Raw genomic sequence first — 20,204 nt, 5'->3', positions numbered from 1 at the left:
ATAACCTTCAGCACAATAATATGTACGGAAGAAAGTGTCTTTGTGACTATGTGTTATTGTTGTGAAAATGTCGAAACCGTGAGGCCTTAAAAATGGAAACATCGTATCCTAGGCACAAAGAAACTCAATTTTAAGATATTTAACCGCAGGCAACACAAAATCAGAAGCGGAAAATATAGTGAAACTAATTCTTGACGATATTATGTCGGAGGCAATCGCTGTCAGTGCTTACATTGTAAGAAAACTGGTGGAAAAATTTGTTGAACTTTTTTTTTAAATCAAGACTGTATATTATGGATACATCTACATAATTACACAAAATCTCTGAAACTAATCAATTAAGAGTGGAACTACAACAAGCTTATTCAGGTAAGCAGGTGAGAATTTAAGACAATGAACATACCCAATTTTAAAACAAAAGTACCCAATTGTCAATTAAAGTAGTGGGTACCGACTTTTTTGTACCCAATTGAATATGAAAATACCCAATTGAACTCAAAAGTAGTGGGTATTAACCCAATTACTCAGAAAAGTTATCTGGAGCTCTGCTGTAACGTACAATCTTTATACGGAATGAAGGAGTTTTTATTTACAAGTACAATTTTTGTATTTTTTTGATAGTCTACTTAATTTTTGTTTTACTGTTAAATAAAATAACGCCGCACGCGTCAGACTAATGTCGTTAAAATCTAGAGTTTAAATGAAATTATGTCACACGATATACGTATCAAAATATTTAACTGCATGTCCGACTTGTCGTCATTAAATTCAAGTAGTCATTAAATTCAAGATTTAAAATGAAAATACGTCACAAGATATATGTACTTCATACCATACGAGTTTTTTAAGATATTTTCAGATCTGAATGCTGGTATTTTACATGTGTTAAACTTTAACTGTAATGTATCGCAGATTCAGAGATGTATGTTTTGTTGTAAAGGTCATTTAACCCAACATATCTCAGACACAAAGAGTGTCCAAATTTGTGCAAACAATTAAATTAAAACTAAGACATTTATCGATTTTCATTACCTGCTGTATAATTTATTTGTGTACTGACATATATTCAATTGTGGTGAAATCAACCGGGATCACCTTGGTGAGAATCTGGTGGAAAAATCACTGCACTAACCTGAGACATCAGTCTGTCATGATTGATTGCTCAGTTGTACATATTTTTCTAATTCTAGCTACCATAACTTTAAATGTCGCTTTTTATGATTTTTGACTGGCGCGACTTTATAGTTATGGACCAACCCTCTTAGGAAAGTCAACCAGAAAATGCCGAAAAGTCGACAGTTAACAAAGACCGGTCCAAAACAGCTTTTAAATGCAGTTATTGGCCCATATCAATCACTTGATAGGAAAGATTGACATTTTGCACATTTAACTGATACATTCTTTCACAAAATTCTATCTTAAACATTTAAAATTTATCTATTCTGCTCTTACATATCGAGAAAAACAGCGATGTGACAGACTTTCTTGAAATGCGAATCTCCAGAGATTTCACGGTCATATGATGGTATTTCTACTTTTAGTAACATATCATGTGCTCAATAGTGCTGCAACAATACGCCAAAAAGCGTATTGCGATATATTGTCAGCTCAAAAACCCGTATTGCAATATATCGCAATATATTGCTTACTTGTACCAAAATTATGACTGGCCAATTACCCGATAATCCTGTATATTCCAGTTTTAAAGCAAATTCTGGTAAATGTTTACTATAAAAATGCTCAAGAATAACACAAAACACAAACATTCACCAATTTTCTTACATATCAAATACATTTTGGCATTTGTTACTATTTAAAGATGTGATGAAATAACTTCCAATCGGGCGTTTTTTTTTCCCACTGAGCATGCGTAAATCGCCTGACGTGATGTTCCCGTTTTATACAACACAAATACACGCACACTTTGCACGCGACGTTCTACATGTCTGTATAATTTTTGCGCGCTTTCGCTTTTTATTGAGAAAAAGAATAAAGCACTTTTTTTATTGTCGCGTTAGCATTACATTTCGGAAGCATGTTTCCGAAATTCGGATTACAAATTTAATAATGCTCATTTCAGAATCGAAAGAAACATTTAGTTGTGCGTAATTAATTCAACGATAATTCGTTTAAAAGCATAGAATTGATGCTCCCATGTAACAACGCTACTCTGTATAATAGACTTTTTAGAATGCCATTTGTACGTAACAATTTATTTTTACAAAATACCGCTTTGTTTTGTTTACCTTGATATCATTATTTTGGATGGCTTTTCTGAACGAAATGTAGACGCATGTTTGTAAAATTTTCGTACCGGTATGACGAAAATCGTATCGCAATACAATATGCGGATTGCGTATTGCGATATATACCGATATACCGGTATATTGTTGCAGCACTAGTGCTCAAGTGTTTTCAAATTCAGAATGACATTTCCCGGTATTTTAGAATATTCTGGCTTGTTTTGTGAATAAATTATAGTGTAAATATAAACTCAAAGTAAATATTTAAAACTACCCGATTCACACTGAAATCAGTTTTATAATCCACCAGACTTATGTTGTTAATCACAAATAATAGATTTCAAAAAACGAAAGTAATGTTTACAATTTCAGCAAAAAATGTCAAGGTCGTTCGAAAGTATCCAAATTAAAACTAGTCTTGGACAAAGCCACAATGGTGTCAAAATTGTGAATTTGAGACTGATGCGAGTTATTTTCATCTATTGTAAGATGCATTTGAAACATTTGAACCTTAAAATATTCCTCGGTGCAGTAATTTACATTCATTCACCAATATATGTAGAAATGTATCCAAGAAAATGAGTATTCTTTGATTTATAGCGTGACATAAATATGTTACGACTCTGGTTGACTTTCGATGAGGGGTTGGCTTCAGCGTAAAGGTATGTCAATACTATATAAATTGTACGCTGAAGTTTCTTTAGGTAATATTTTTCTCATGTTGACAGACCATTGACATTGCTGGGGTTTGTTGAGTTAAAGACTTATTATAATCAGGGGCAGGAAGACATTATAGACATTAAATAGCGTATCATTACGTAGACAACAGTTGCACAACTGTATGCGTAAAAGGTAAATCAGTATATTAATAATTATGTTGACAACTAGCTTACGTAGCAACGTCCGAAAATATGAAATATCCGACATCTATTTCAATATTTAAAATTCAAGATATAATGACTACTGAACTGTTTTACTTCAAGGAAAAAACAGTAAAACTATGTTTTTAATGAAAATGAAACACAGCAAACTAAATACTTATCATGAGAACGGCTAAACGACTTATTATCCCAATATAACACTGTCATTGAATCGCACATTTCAATTAAAATTATTACCCTTGAAAGTTAATGCATATTGATATAACGAATTCATCAAACGTTATCAAACATTAGTAATTTGAATTGCATCGGATTCGCACAATAGTATGTGGATGTAAATCCGATCCGGTTGTTGTTTATGTGTCAAGCTCATTTTGTCAGTGACTGAGTGAGATATAATAAATTTCTTCCGTAGTAAAATCAGGGACCTATACAAATGTATAGGTCCCTGGTAAAATCTACTGTAAAGTACACAATGATACTTACGTAATTCTGTCGTATCCGTCTGAATAAACATCCGCTGCACAAAATATAGACATTTGTATTAATGATAATTAAACACAATCATATTTTCTGTGCTTATTGAACTAATAACACTGAGTTTCTTTGTCGCGTTACAAGATGGCGGATGTCTAACGCTGTTTGTGAAGTGACGTCACAATGTTTATCTGCGCACGTGCCGTTTCCCATAAAAAATATTTAAACACAAAATACTCGAAAAGTTGTTTTTTCCCAGATATGACGACAACGCCAACATTTTTATCAACGCCTCTTGATATTCAGTCTAAAGTTTAAAAATTAAGGGAACATTTGTAAAACGTTTAATTTTTAAACAACAAATATTAATATTATTTAAATAGTCACTTATCCACTTTCTCAATAAGATCTAAAGATAATTATACAGATTTAACATGTTCAGCTTACCCATACTATGTTTTTCCACAACCCCATTCGTTGTTGTCGGGTTAAAATCCTTTTACCGTACCTTTTGTTTTCAATCGTCCTCCGTTTTGTTTGAAATTATTTTATTATTTTTTCTTTAAATCCTAAACAAACAAAGTAATAGCTCCCTCGTCTCCTTGATTTAATTCGTCTTAGAAACGACGTTGAGTGACGTAAGAACGCCATGATATGACGTCATTAAACTTCCACTTTGCGTGACGTAACGAGACGTCGCTACAATATTTACACATGTCCCTAACGAAATTCTTTAAGTCTGAAGTTAATTCGCATTGATATTCTTTTACATTTAACGACATCTTAAGACTCTAGTGAAGATTTTCATATGGAGGTTTGTAGATATCGTCCCTGAACTAGTTTAACACAGGTGCGCTTTTTAAAAAGCTGTTAAGCTATTGCATCGGTGCGAAAAAGGTACTAAGAACTTTTTAGGACGATACACCCTATTAGGCTTAAACTCTGGCTCATGTGTAGAGAAAAACAGAATCTACATTGAGATAAGTAGTAGTGGTAATAATACATGACAGATGTGTTTCTTGTGAAAGAAGACTAAATTAGCTGGACAAAATATTGTCGACCAGAGCCCTATTAGTAGTGCTTCCATTTGAACCGTGCTCTTTTAAAAAGGGTTTAATATATATGCGTAATATTTCGTCCGAAATAAGCCTGCGCAGTCCGCACAGGCTAATCAGGGACGAAACTTTCCGCTTTTATGATACTTTTGGTTTAAAGAAAGTCTCTTCTTAGCAAAAATCAAGTTTATGCGGAAAGTTTCGTCATTGATTAGTCTGTTTGGACTGCACAGGCTAATCTGGGACGACACTTTACGCACATTCATTAAACCACATTTTCACAGAGCACGGCCGATTTATATTACTATTAAGTGGCTCAGCCACAGGCACAGTAAAGTCGAAGAGTCCGATGGGGGCTCGATGACATGCCCGCGAAACTCACTACGGAACTTGTTTGTGTACCTTGAAAATCTCTGGAGCGTGTTAGGGTTACTATAACTATGTTTTAACACTATTTATTTTTGTAAAGTTTTAAATATCGTTGCTAGGTTAACGTTAATTAGCAAATAGTATCATAATTGCATGTAATGTATATACTCGTGTGATTTAAAAACCACGATTTCAGTACTAAACGAGTTGCTAAAATTGTGGTACGCGTTTTGTTCGATACCGTGTTTTTTTAATAATGTGTCTTTAACGTAATAAACGCGTAGTAGTTCTTTAATACTTCTTTAAACCAGAAAGGGACACCTGCATTCGTCACCCGGCACCTCGTGACTCAGTAAAATTCCCATTCAAAGCCGTAAGGGTGTGAAGAGAACGGAAACAGACGCCATCGGAACACTAAGAACGCATCAGGTCGTTAACTTTGAATCCCGCGGTTTCCCTGTATGATGTACCGTTGAATAGTACGCCTAAGGATATAGAGAATAATAGGTTGGTGACGCGGATGTAGAAAGGTTATCTGGCAAGTCGGCTCACCCGATAAGATCCTCCGACGAGCCAGATACTCATCCACGTCACGAACTGATTATTCTATGTATCCTGTCTTATTTATTTATTTTTATTTTATGCTTTTTTGGTGGTACAAAACACAATTGGTGCACGGACCGCTAGAGATTCTGACGCGAACATATTTCATTCTTAAACTTCCATTGGGATTCTTGTCACATACAAAGAAAATACTTCAGAAATCTCAAAAGGGACGCGTCGTTGCGATCAATTGAAATTGTTTTATGAAAATATATCAAACTCAGTCATAAAACCGTTTTATATGGCCATGATTTTGTTCTGCGTAGTTCATCTTAATCGTCATTGATATTAAGATAAAAAATTGTACAGTCTGATTTGCTTTACACGCGGACTCAAAACAACACAAAAACATATCTAAGTGTATAACATATAAATGAGCCGTGTTCTATGAAATGGGTGTTTAATGCATGTACGTAAAGTGTTCTCCCAGATGAGCCTGTGCAGTCCACACAGGGTGATCAGGGATGACACTTGTCGCTTTAATGATATTTTCTGTTTAAAGAAAGTCACTTCTTAGCAAAAATCCTTTTTTGGCGGAATGCATTAAACCCCATTTTCACGGAGCGCGGCTCAAATGTATATGTATGCAACAGACGAAGAGGAAAAATGTGCTTAAATTTGCTTCTAATCAAACGTTGATTATTCCGTTACTGATTTTTTTTCTGACAATCGATTATCCAAGGAACACATAAGTAAAATGTTTCCTCTTTAAATATCATTCAAGGCAGTTGCCTTGTTATGCGGCATGCCGTATGGGATGGGTGAGCTACAACGCTGGCAAATATAGGTCTTACAATAATGAAGGTTTTGTTTAACGTTTTGTTTTTAACATTAAAGGGACTGTCCAATGGATTATGGTTTGAACAAAACATAAAATTATTGTTTTAGATATTAAAAACGATTATCGCCTTTGATTAAAGGATATAAAAACTCAAAGCAGACAAAAGGAAGTATAACACAAACCACCACATAAGCCCAAGCGGCTGGGAATTCCATATTATATTTCAAAAACGCCGCTCGACGTTTTTGACCTAAAAATAAATGTAGCTGAAAATCAGCTGACAAGTCACGTGGTACATGGTACCGTCATTTATTTTTGGCATAGAAATTACATTATTTCTAAAGAAAGAGATTTAGCTTGTTGAGCAAATAATTAATTTTCATTGAATATTTTTGATCAACCAATAAAATATACTTCATATTTAAATCAATATTTTTATTGGAAAATCACTTTTCACAAATATGCGGTCGAAAACTGAAAGCCATCAGAATTCAAGATGGTTCAGACAAAAACAAGTGCTAGCGCTAAGAAAAGACTAAAAAAACAAGAGATTCAAGGTACAGGTGTAATAAAAGGGAAAGGATACTAGACATTGGTATTCAGTGTGATCGATGGAGAAGAGTTAAAGAAGCTACTGGGATTGAAAAGGACGAGAAAATGATGGAAATATTGATCGATGCGTAAGTCTTCTTCATTTTCAGTTTGTGTGTCAAAGCAACTTTTCCGTTATTATTTTGCTACATAATAAACACGATTTGACTTAATCACACACACAAATCCTTTAAGTATAAAAGATTTGTTTTAGAAATGAAATATGCTTTTAAATTTCAGAACTACAGTCTACTTCTGAACTAGAGAGCTTCAACAATCATCTTTTGATGTATGCTCCAAAGCGAAATGCTTTCAGGTAAATAAAAAGTTCCATGTGTAAAGTGTTTCTTTTTTATTTCATGAACACATGCTTATTGAACAAAGGAATTTTTGCTCTTTCTTTTTGAGAATTTACATTTTAATAATGTAAAAATGATGTACCCTTTGTGATAAGTCTCGTAATAAACTGCCTGAATGACTAAAATATGAATATTTTTAGCTCGGCTGTTTTCGGAGACAACCTGAGGTATTGTCATAGCCAGCTCGTCGTTGTCGTGTCGTCCGCCTGCGTCGTGCTAAAACTTTGACATTTTGCTCTACAATCAAAGTGCTTCCACCTACAACTTTGAAACTTCATATGTAGATGCTCCTTGATGAGTTCTACATGCCACAACCATTTTTGGGTCACTAGGTCAATGTCACTGTGGCCTCTAAAAAAAAAAATCTGACAAGCTTGCGAAGCCCAGCATGGCACCCATTATGCGGTGCTCTTGTTTCATCATGTGATAGTTAATTATTTGTGAACAGGATTTTTGTATTTGTTCACAGGATGTTTAAACAACTAGTAGTAAATCAAGAAATGAATTCTGATAATGAATATGTCAAGTCATTGGTGTTGAATTAGTTCATATCTAGTGTAACATCATCAAGGTCCTAAAGGCAGATTTTCACATGTTGCGTTATATTTTCTGAGTTTCATTTCTAAAATTATTTTTTTTTCAGCTATGCTGTTTATAGATGCAGGTGTCAGTTAGCAGCAATATATTATTCAAAACACTTGAATCGTCCTGTTTTGTTGGACCAAGAAGGAAATTAGAGGTATTTATATTATTGTTTTTGCCCTGTATGTTTGTTTGTTTGTTTGTTTGCGTCAAACTTTAACATTTTGCCATAACTTTTGCAATATTGAAGATAGTAACTTCATATTTGGCATGCATGTGTATCTCATGGAGCTGCACATTTTGAGTGGTGAAAGGTCAAGGTCAAGATCATCCTTCAAGGTCAAAGGTAAAAAAAAACAAATTTAAGAGAAGTAATAAGCTTTAAAGAGTTCATCTGAAGCTGTCAAATGATAAAAAAAAAATCAAAGTGGCGCAGTAGGGGAGATAGTGTTTGTCAGAAACACATTTCCTGTTTTTATTAAATTTTGAATTGTAAAGATTAATTTACAGATTTATGTTTACTTTTTGAAAGTTTTTATTATTAACAATTCAACTGAATTAACAAACATGATGTATTTAAGCTCAAATTTGACACATTCATGTGATATGAATAATAAGTATACATTTTGCAAACAATGCTCCTGGCATAAAATAACTACTCTAGCATGGTATGCACTGAATCAGTAAATTTATATTATGGCATATATATTGTCTATAGATCTTAATTCTCGGTTTTGATTTAGCAATTGTCATTTCATTTTTCCAAACATCATGTCAGTTATAAAACAATCTTTCAGGGGAAAGAGTGCACTCAAAAGCTGCTGGTAATTGGAGCACAAGACCTATGAAAAAACCCAAGGAGTATACATACATAACCAGTTTGATCACTGAAGTTACAAATGAATTCACCATAGGCAAGAAAAGAATAAGTGGCAAATGTGAACAGCTGTCTGAAGACCCCAAAAGAATTAGGTCAACTATAGCCCCTGTCACCCGTCCACCTACATCGATACTTAGTGATCAGCATGTCTCTAGATTGAGAAAAGCGAAAAAAATGAATTGTTGCCCAAGACGTGTTTGATATTCATTTGAAATTGAGGCAGAAGTTAGATAACTATTAAGTTTCACATCTTTAGTGTTAATATAATTTTAGAAGTGTTTTGAAAATGTACAATCTTACATTATGTTGTAAATAATGAATGCTCTTGGTTGTACACTGCAATGACATTTTTCAGGAAGTTTTAATATTGAATTTAGCATAATTTATTTTTTTTTAAATATATTTTGTGCGATTTTTATCAATACATTTTTACACATATAAAGAACACAATTTTTCTTACAAAAAGTTTCTTTTTTTGTTTGATTATCGATACGTGTTTTTTATTGTCTTCTTTATAGCCTGTATTTAATAAACCATTGTAGTCAATGTCTCTAAGCCTCTTATAATTGACCTTGAGAGTAGTTTCTTCTTTAATTATCGATACTATGAATGTGATAGTGTATCCAGATATGCCTCAGCAGTGCTCCAGCTAGAATTTGAAAAGGGCAGGGTGGCTTTTTTGTCAAAAGGGCACTTTCGACGCGCAGTATTTTGTGAAAAGGGCACTTTCGACGCGCAGTATTTTGTGAAAAGGGCACGTTCGAGCGCGCGAGTGTTTCTGGAATGCTTTCTATTGCATGTTAATTTATATGTTATAAATAATTGTATTATTCCCATTATTATTAAACCATTCAAATATAATGTCTACAATGAGGATTAAACTCATTACAATGTAATAAGAGATTTATGAATTATCATATGTAAAAAAAAAAAAAAAAAAAATTTTTTTTTTTTTTTAGGGGGGGGGGCAGGGCGGAGGTTCGGGGGGGGGGGGAGGGAGGTTCGGGAGGGCAGGGCGTGGCGCCCTTCGATTTAGGCCTAGCTGGAGCACTGCCTCAGTGTTCTATTTAGACATTAACATTTAATACTTTTTAATGGCCATACTCATTTGAAATGCAAATCACCTAAATAATTAAATGCCAGCATCATACACTCGAACCAACTCCTGTCACATTTCTGTATGCATGTATTGAGTTCGATCCATTTTTTAGATGAATATAATACAAAATTTGTAAAAAAAATCAAACTTCCATGCATGGGCCAACAAGTTCTTATCACACTGAAAAAAATACCTCAATTGTATATCAATTTAATAGATATGAAAGACTCGGCTGAGCTAAAATGTAGACGGTCTGCACAGGTTACTACATAAAGAAAGCACACAAGATACAAAACATGGTTGAACAATAATAAGATACTATTTTTCAAATTTTCAACAGCAACTTGTTGCTTTTTTATTGATTTCGAAATGTTTATTCATGCATTAGCATATGTCATAGTTTGAAATGTTATTTAAGAAACCTAATCTAACAAAATATCAAGTGTGAAACAAAATGACTCGAAATAAGTATAAACAAGGGCTGTTTGTAAAACTTGCATGCCCCCCATATGGGCTGTCAGTTGTAGTGGCAGCCATTGTGTGAATACGTTTTTTGTCACTGACCTTGACCCAGTGACCTGAATATCAATTGGGGTTGTCTGCCAGTCATTATCAATTTACCTATGAAGTTTCATGATCCTAGGCATAAGCTCTTGAGTTATCATCCGGAAACCATTTTACTGGTTCTAGTCACCATGACCTTTGACCAAGTGACCTGAAAATCAATAAGGGTCATCTGCGAGTCATGATCAATGTACCTATGAAGTTTCATGATCCTAGGTGTAAGCGTTCTTGAGTTATCATCCAGAAACCATTCAGTGGACGGACGGACCGACATGAGCAAAATAACATACACCCTCTTCTTCGAAGGGGGGCATAATAAAAAAATCCAAATGCAAACTTAAAATTGAATACAAGCAAAAGATATAAAAAATCAGAATACAAACAGGTAATACACTATTGACTGTTTTTTATGAAAGGTCTTTTCAAGCAAACGTTACCATTTTCAAACTCATCCAAATTATCATTGAGACTAATCTTTTGACCAAATTTCATGAAGATTGGACAATAAATGTGGCCTGTAGAGTTTTAACAAGGCAAATGTAGAGGCTGCACGACGGACAAAAGGCGATCACAAAAGCTCATTATGAGCACATTGTGTTCAGGTGAGCTAAAAAGTGTAAAAATCAAACTATTAAGTTCAAACAAGAAAATAAAATAAGTATACAAGAAATGAATTTTGATATTCAATTAGTTTATTTACATAGTATTTTTAAGAAATATGTCATTGCTTCTTTTATTTCTTTCATCTTACAATCCAGAGTACTCATGGCATTTCATTCAAATGACACCAAAGTAAGCATACAAATGTAAAAACTGCTGTGCAAGTTTTAATAATAAACTAGCACATTTCACACAAATTGGTATTTCAAAACAATATGCATAGAACTGAAAAATTCGAATGATTAAGCATAATTCTAATGATTTGCATAAATATAAATGTTTCAAAAAAGGAGCCAGAACAAAAAATAATCAAAACTAAGAAAGTTCTATGTCTGATAAATGAAAAAGAATAGCAACTAGGCTGTTTGTAAAACATGCATGCCCCCCATATGGGCTGTCAGTTTTAGTTGCAGCCATTGTGTGAATTCGTTTTTTGTCACTGTGACCTTGACCTTTGACATAGTGACCTGAAAATTAATAGGGGTCATCTGTCAGTCATGATCAATTTACCCATGAATTTTCATGATCCTAGGCCTAATTATTCTTGAGTTATCATCAGGAAACCATTTTACTATTTCGAGTCACTGTGAGCTTGACCTAGTGACCTGAAAATCAATAGGGGTCATCTGCCGGTCATTATCAATGTACCTATGAAGTTGCATGATCCTAGGCGTAAGCATTCTATAGATATCATCCGGAAACCATTTTATTGTTTCGAGTCACTGTGACCTTGACCTAGTGACCTGAAAATCTAAAGAGGTCATCTGCCAGTTATGATCAATTTACCTATGAAGTTTCAAGATCCTAGGCGTAAGCATTCTTGAGTTATCATCCGGAAACCGTTTTACTGTTTCTAGTCACTGACCATTGACCTAGTGACCTGAAAATCAATAGGGGTCATTTGCCAGTCATGATCACCAGTCATGATCAATGTACCTATGAAGTTTCATGATCCTAGGCCTTAACGTTCCTAAGTTATCATCTGGAAACCATCTGGTGGACGGACCGACGTGCAAAACAATAAACCCCCTCTTCTTTGAAGGGGGGCATAAATATGCAAAATTGTTAGAACATTGGGCCTTCACCTGGTATGAAGCCTGTATACTGGCCTGAAAGACTAAGAAACTTCTCCCTTATTAATTTAACACAACATGCTGGGACAGTTCTTCTGTCTCTAGCAGTCAGTTTCCCATGCATTAAAATGGTAAATTGTCTGTATGCAGCATGTCTGAACAATTTATAGACATCTTCTAGTGTCTCTGCATAAAAGGAAAACACATCTTGTCGATACTGCTGCTGACTGTAGAGGGTCATCCTATCCAGCACCGATAGAGTCATCTCCTACAAAGAAATTATTGCAGATTTTACTATAAATTTCTTGCAAATGTAACTCCAATCAGCAGTCAGTGAGACAGCACACTAGACTATATGAGCCTTGTTCTGAGAAAACTGGACATAATGCATGTGCGTAGTGTCATCCCAGAGTAGCCTGTGCAGTCCACACAGGCTCATCAGGGGCAACACCTTCCGCTTTTATGACATTTTTCGTTAAAATGTCTCTTCTTAGCAAAAAACCAATTTAGGCGGAAAGTGTCGTCCCTGCTTAGCCTGTACAGATTGCACAGGCCAATCTAAGACGACACTTTACGCACATGCATTATGCCCAGTTTTCTCAGAACGCGACTCATATAAAGGGGTGGAAAGGTGTTGATGGTATCAATGCAATGGATCAATGGAGTACAAAAATTGAAATGGTATGCAAACTTAACAATTTTTAAGCAAAAAAAAGAATTCCTTTATTTACTCATGTAAAAACATAAATTGTATTGAATAAAATAGCAAGATGAGAAACAACAACACAATGTCTTAGAACTTAGCATCTTTGTTGGCATTAGCTGAAATTCATTTTAATAAGCCAATAATGATTCAGTAAATGATTTTCCCACATGACAAAATTGCCTTTATAGCAGGATTAATTTTTAAGATGGGATATTTAATAGGTTTGCATGGTGGAACATTATTGACCCATTACTTAGTCCTTGTTATAAACCAATATGACGCTGCAAAACTTCAGATATTCAGTTACAGAAACTCATAGGTAATCAATTAACCCTAAACATAAACTGATCTTGAGAGATTGGATATTAATAACCAGTGCATAAGTGTCACTGAAATTCAATTATAAAATCCTCAGGGTAAAAATATGACCACATGAAATAAACTTATGATTATTTCAACATTTACCCTCAATTAAGTATTGACTTGATATCAAAATTTAAACAAGAGCACCGCCTTGCGGGTGCAGACCGCTCATCTATTTTCTTTTTAAAGGTGAAGGGATTCATTTTCAATCACAAAGGAGGGAGGGGTGGAGTGAAGAGGGGTGTATAGTGTGGGGTTGTGGACATTTATTACATTATCTTCCAAAAAAGCGGGAAAAAAAAAATCGGGGGCGGGGGGGGGGGGAAGGGCGATGGGGGGGGGGATTTTTTGGGTGCGATGGTTGGACGGTTTTTCAAACATAACCGTTTAAAAAAAATAAATTGGGTGGGGGGGGGGTGGGGTATAGTGTGAGGGTGTGGTGGTAATTTGTGAGATGATCTTAAAAAATAAAAAAAATAAAAAATTGGGGGGGGGGGTGGGGGTATAGTGTGAGGGTGTGGTGGTCATTTGTGAGATGATCTTAAAATAAAAAAATAAAAAAAATAGGGGGGGGGGGGAGGGCACGGGGGACAGTTTGGGTGGAGTCTATTGTGGTATGTCAGGTAAGAGTAGTTTCGTCAAAGTATCAATCAAATCTAATCATAAATAAAGAAGTAATGGCAATTTTAGCAAAATTTAATAATTTGACCTTGAGAGTCAAGGTCATTCAAAGGTCAAGGTAAAATTCAACTTGCCAGGTACAGTAACCTCATGATAGCATGAAAGTATTTGAAGTTTGAAAGCAATAGCCTTGATACTTAAGTAAGTGGATCGAAACACAAAATTTAACCATATATTAAAAGTTACTAAGTCAAAAAAGGGCCATAATTCCGTAACAATGACAGCCAGAGTTATGCAACTTGTCCTTTTACTGTACCCTTATGATAGTTTTTGAGTGTTCCAAGTATGAAAGCAATATCTATGACTATGATACTTTAGGGGTAAAGTGGACCAAAACATAAATCTTAACCAAATTTTCAATTTTCTAAGTATAAAGGGCCTATAATTCCGTCCAAATGCCAGTCAGAGTTACATAACTTTGCCTGCACGGTCCCCTTATGATAGTTAATAAGTGTTGCAAGTATGAAAGCAATAGCTTTGATACTGTAGGAATAAAGTGGACCTAAACACAAAACTTAATCAAATTTTCAATTTTCTAAGTATAAAAAGGGCACATAATTCTGTCAAAATGCCAGTCAGAGTTACATTACTTTGCCTGCACAGTCCCCTTATGAAAGTTAGTAAGTGTTGCAAGTATGAAAGCAATAGCTTTGATGCTTAAGGAATAAAATGGACCTAAACACAAAACTTAACCAAAATTTTCAATTTTCTAAGTATAAAAAGGGCACATAATTCTGTCAAAATGCATGCCAGAGTTATCTAACTTTGCCTGCCCAGTCCCCTCATGATAGTTAGTAAGTGTAACAAGTTTGAATGCAATAGCATTGATACTCACTGAGAAAGTGGACCTAAACGCAAAACTTAACCAAAATTTTCAATTTTCTAAGTATAAAAAGGGCACATAATTCTGTCAAAATGCACGCCAGAGTTATCTAACTTTGCCTGCCCAGTCCCCTCATGATAGTAAGTAAGTGTACCAAGTTTGAATGCAATAGCATTGATACTTTCTGAGAAAAGTGGACCTAAACGCAAAACTTAACCGGACGCCAACGCCAAGGTGATGACAATAGCTCATAATTTAAAAAAAAAAATAGATGAGCTAAAAACAGCACTAAATGACATTAAAGCAAATTCTAGTGAGTCTGTGCAAAAAAGCTTTATTTTTGACAATGTTTAAATAAAAATCTACATTGCCACAGAAAATTTTAGGGAAGTGAACACAACAATAACTTGCAGTTTTTTTGTTAAAAAAAAAAGTCTCCCTCACAAAGTTCTTCATGAGCAAAATGGCCAGTTTTCTATTAGAGTCTCAAACAAACTAGGTGTAAGGAGCAGAATTTATGGTGAACAAATAACTAGGTATTTGGCATAGAACATTATTGGAAATGACTTCAGTGATACTGAAATTATACTTAATACAGTGCTACCTTTCCAAAGTAGCCCTTACTTGAGGGCAAGAATGGGGGAGACATAATGATCAAATGATTGTTTAATTATGTATTGTTATTATTCCCATCTACATGCATGCTTATTAATCTGTTATGAGCTTTAAACTAGAACTCTTCTGTCTATATTTTCAACAAACACGAAAAACAAACCTTAGATTTTTTTTCTTGTTCTTCATGGACATAACAGCGCCCTTTCACTTTCTTACTTCCTCTTTTCCTTCCCTTTCATTTGGTTCTTAAATCATCCTAAAAAAGATTTAACATGTTTGAAAAAAATACATGATTAAAATTCAATTAGCATGTCCAAACATATACAAAGTTGTAAGGTATGCATTTCAGGTATGTTGTTGTTTCAAGTTTATCTTACGAGTAACTTCATATCATATGGACTGCATAGAATGTGTTTTCATATAATACTGTAAATGAATGAACGGACAAACGAAGGAGCGAAAAAAATGAAAGATGCATTTTAAACAGCACTGACACTTATGATTATGCATGAACTGACTTTTTAGGATTTAAAACAGCCATACCACTCTATTGATTATTCGACAAGAAACATTTTCAGTACTATGTATATATGTTTCTCTAAAACACAGAGAGGAAACAGTAAAATTATGATTTTATAAATAATTGTAATTCAAATTATTTAAGTTACCTCTCTCTCACTGAGTGTTTCTCCTTCAGACTCATCAGAACTTGAAGGAACAAAAGCCAGTACAGGTTCCTAAACATAAATAAACATCCAGGAGTTACATATTGCAATGCAACAAATATAAATAGCCAAGTAATAAGATATAAATAAATAACACCTCATCAGAAAAAGATGTAGAAGTTTGGACTTCAAACTTTATCAGGTAGTGAAAGTTTGTTACAAGTTTGTATTTACAAGAAAACCTTATAAAGATATGAAGTATAATTAGTGCAAATATTCTGCTGTGATCATTTATAAAAGTGTTATGTTGAAATAAACAAAAATTTAATCTAAGCACCCACTTAGTACCAGGTGAATCACTTAAAAGATGAGGTTAAATGTTAGAAGGAGAAGTATAAAATATAACTCACTAACTGCACTTAATCATCAAATAAAAGCAATCTTACATTGTCAGACGTGCTATGGTGTTCCAATGTCCCCTTAGTTGTTGTTGCTAATGTATCAACGTTTTCCTTTACCCTTCTGTAGACTTGAATCCTGAGTGTAACAAATAAAACATCATGCATTTGATAAAAACCAAGTAATGCAGAAAATCTAATAAATAAGAGCAAAAAGAGTAACCCTAAAATGACAAAAACATGATGTCAATGTCATGACCTAATCACATGAGTTGTAGTGCATTTCTTGATTTACTACATGTTATTTGCAACCACAGCCTACATCCACAGATTTCAGACCTAAATATTGTGAAGAAAAGCAAAAAGTCCTACAATACTAAGCCAAGGTTGCTGTTCAACTCTCAGGCCTTTACAATAATAGTTCTAACTTGTAAATCATAATGAGTTATAGTCAAACCTGCATTTATCAACACAGAGCGGACAAGGGTGATATTATTATTTCTTCTTAGTTCGGCTGGTCACAAATAGATATACATAATTCACTATACCCCTCCGGTTGACCAGGTGGGAGAATTATCAAATAACTGGCATATAATTAAAATGTGTACACACAACAGCATTAAAATTAACTTACTGAATCTGTGTCCTAAAAATACAACAACATTCTCTTAGATGGCTGTCTCACACGTTTACTTCTTCTCATCTCTCCCTCTGTTTTGGCCTAAATAAAAAAACATAAACACAAATTGAAATACACTGACTTATTTGTGCTTTAGGATCTGGGTACATATTTACTGTGGAAGAATCCACTGGCTTCTATTAGCAAAATTTAAAAGTTAATGAAAAACGTACATTGCAAAATAAACTACACACAATTCAAAAGTCAAAACGAGAAAATCATTAAATCAAAATACGTTAAATTGATTCTCATGTTCATGCATTCGAGTCGTTTACTAAGTACTATCGTCTAATTTGTAAACCAGCGACATTTAGCATCGAATTGCAAGGTAAAGACCAACAATTCGCTACCATTCAACGGCAGATAAACTCATCTTGTTGAATTAAATAAAATCAGATCGGAATCTTAATAAATTATATTTTATTAAATCAACAAGAGTTCCGCGGTCGGAGATGACCGCATTGAAGCCGGATTTTTGATTTAAATGACAGGAAAGTACCTTTCGTGTTTTTGTCAATGCAATACTTAAATTACTGAAATATTGTTCAAAGGTCAAAATGAAATGTAAGTACTTTTCAAGGCATGAGCAAACCTTGTGTTATGTTTTGAATGCATGCATATACATGAACAACAATAACATTTAAGGTCACAGTGACCTTGACCTTAGAATTAATGACCTTGAAATGACCAGTGGTCATCTAAGTGTGCTTGCAAACCTTCATGTCAAGTTTGAAGACTCTATGTCCAAGCATACCAAAGTTATAACAATTTTAACATTTTAACATTTAAGGTCACAGTGACCTTGACCTTCAAATGAATGACATTGAAATGACCAGTGGTCATCTTCTAGTACTGGCCAATCTTTATTTCAAGTTTGAAGACTCTAGGTACAAGCATACCAAAGTTATAACATGAAATAAGAACTTTAACATTTTTACATTCAAGGTCACAGTGACCTTGACCTTCAAATGAATGACCTTGAAATGTCCAGTGGTTACTTACTAGTTCTGGCCAACCTTCATGTCAAGTTTCAAGACTCTAGGTCCAAGCATACCAAACTTATAACAACTTTAATATTTTTACATTCAAGGTGACAGTGACCTTGACCTTCAAATGAATGACCTTGAAATGTCCAGTGGTTACTTACTAGTTCTGGCCAACCTTCATGTCAAGTTTCAAGACTCTAGGTCCAAGCATACCAAAGTTATAACAACTTTAACATTTTTATATTGAAGGTCACAGTGACCTTCACCTTCAAATGAATGACCTTGAAATGACCAGTGGTCATCTGTTAATCCTGGCCAACCTTCATGTCAAGTTTGAAGACTCTAGGTCCAAGCATACCAAAGTTATACCATGAAATAAGAACTTTAACATTTTTACATTCAAGGTCACAGTGACCTTGACCTTCAAATGAATGACCTTGAAATGACCAGTGGTTACTAACTAGTTATGGCCAACCTTCATGTCAAGTTTCAAGACTCTAGGTCCAAGCATACCAAAGTTATAAGAACTTTAACATTTTTTATATTGAAGGTCACAGTGACCTTGACCTTCAAATGAATGACCTTGAAATGACCAGTGGTCATCTGTTAATCCTGGCCAACCTTCATGTCAAGTTTGAAGACTCTAGGTCCAAGCATACCAAAGTTATACCATGAAATAAGAACTTTAACATTTTCGAGCACGCCGCCACCCCGCCCGCCCGCCCCCCCGCCCGCCCGCCCCCCCGCCCGCCCGCCCCCCCGCCCGCCCGACAACATCAATCTATAAGCCGAGATTTTTTCGAAAAAAATCCGGCTAATAAAACAATATTTTCTTACTGGTTCGCTCATTGTAGATTTCGAAGCCTCCGCCATTTTGTTTGTTTGTGTCTGAATCACGTGACACGAAGCGCGAAATACAAATAGAAAGGGATTTCCTAAGGTAGACGCAAACGTTGTAATACAATTTGGCTGTTGCTCTTTAGTTTTGTAGTTTTTAGCAAAAGGTTGAGTTGGATATGGTTCAAATTAACGAATGTTATTAATTAATCTCAAAATAATAGCCTTCTAAATTCAGTAAACTAATCCATTGGACAGTCCCTTTAATTAACTACCCTTTTAATGCCAACATATTTAAATATCTCTTTAACTTGTTTTGTTTTGTTGTTCTGTAAATAAAATTCATTTTTAAAATGTACAGCGTGAAAATGTCATAGCAGTATTTAACCTTTTATCAAATAAATTGGAGTCTGATAAAAGCGAATCAAGCAGGCATGACACATTGAGGAAAATATCGAAAAGCAGACGATCACAAACAAACTGAAAGTGATTTTCATTTCGTTTGGTTGAGTTATCCAAGTTTTCCAACTTCTGAAGCAATGGGAAAAAGACCAAGGAAACGGAAACTGGATTCATGTGGTAATCTTTTGAACGCGAGGATCATGAGTTATTTGATAAAAGCCTTTGTTTGTCACACTTACTTGATTAAGCAACATATTTTCGAGGACGAATTCAATTTTTGTGGAGTGCTATAAATACAACTTACTTATTTTATTTTCATTGCTGTACAACCGAAAAAAATGAAGCTGCATCACGGCCGTAAATCATGCGCGCCACCTCTTTTTTGATATGCATTAATATATGGCGTACCATTTGGGTCGAAAGTCAACAAGCCCTACTAGGTAAAATGAGAAATGCAGACCTGTTTACTTCTACGGATTCGCCGTAGTTACTACAGATTATTTGGCTAAACTACGCACTACGGGTTTGTACTGAAAAACTACGGATCCTTCGATCAAAATGGTAAATTTTCAGTTTTTAAGAGGGTAATTTATCAATCATAATCATTTTGGCGCTTGCATAGTAATAAGCGTTGCGATTCAAGCCTCCCGGGGAACGAGTGCTGATCGAGCTTGTCGAGACGTCACCGGGCGACAACTGACGTATTGTTTCGCAAATTTAGCCGAATATATACGATTTTACGTTGCTATCTAGTATACACATCTCTCTCTATTGCGGAGAATACGGGCAATAGTCGATGAATCGGGATTGAGCACGCCTGTTTTTACACACG

At 34.7% G+C, this 20,204-nt stretch overlaps 4 protein-coding genes and 2 long non-coding RNA genes across 11 annotated transcripts in view; 2 read left to right on the top strand and 4 right to left on the bottom strand.

Moving 5' to 3' along the window:
- The window catches only part of LOC127837814 (uncharacterized protein C5orf49 homolog), a 28,216-nt gene extending 23,971 nt beyond the window's left edge, over positions 1 to 4,245 (bottom strand). Inside the window, exon 1 of the mRNA XM_052365220.1 lies at positions 4,110 to 4,245. The gene's annotated coding sequence lies outside the window, so the exon portion shown is untranslated. The remainder of the gene's footprint in view (positions 1 to 4,109) is intronic.
- Positions 1 to 20,204, bottom strand: part of LOC127837785 (uncharacterized) — a 605,533-nt gene that overhangs the window by 373,067 nt on the left and 212,262 nt on the right. The gene's annotated exons all lie outside the window — the stretch shown is intronic.
- LOC127837806 (solute carrier family 49 member 4 homolog) overlaps positions 1 to 20,204 on the top strand; it is a 583,680-nt gene that overhangs the window by 385,770 nt on the left and 177,706 nt on the right. The gene's annotated exons all lie outside the window — the stretch shown is intronic.
- The window catches only part of LOC127837799 (G-protein-signaling modulator 2-like), a 616,832-nt gene that overhangs the window by 439,326 nt on the left and 157,302 nt on the right, over positions 1 to 20,204 (bottom strand). The gene's annotated exons all lie outside the window — the stretch shown is intronic.
- Positions 6,905 to 9,697, top strand: LOC127837824 (uncharacterized). Its single transcript, XR_008029485.1, has 4 exons — positions 6,905 to 7,089; positions 7,241 to 7,316; positions 8,003 to 8,098; positions 8,739 to 9,697. It is a non-coding gene; the product is annotated as an uncharacterized LOC127837824 (long non-coding RNA).
- Positions 10,248 to 19,161, bottom strand: LOC127837823 (uncharacterized). Its single transcript, XR_008029484.1, has 6 exons — positions 18,971 to 19,161; positions 17,103 to 17,189; positions 16,517 to 16,607; positions 16,074 to 16,142; positions 15,566 to 15,661; positions 10,248 to 12,485 (listed from the first exon to the last, which is right to left on the bottom strand). It is a non-coding gene; the product is annotated as an uncharacterized LOC127837823 (long non-coding RNA).

The sequence above is a fragment of the Dreissena polymorpha genome, chromosome 7, assembly GCF_020536995.1.
Source record: "Dreissena polymorpha isolate Duluth1 chromosome 7, UMN_Dpol_1.0, whole genome shotgun sequence".
NCBI classification, from domain to species: domain Eukaryota; kingdom Metazoa; phylum Mollusca; class Bivalvia; order Myida; family Dreissenidae; genus Dreissena; species Dreissena polymorpha.
The sequence above is the reverse complement of the archived record's forward strand: the minus strand, read 5'-3'. Positions and strand labels throughout refer to the sequence as shown.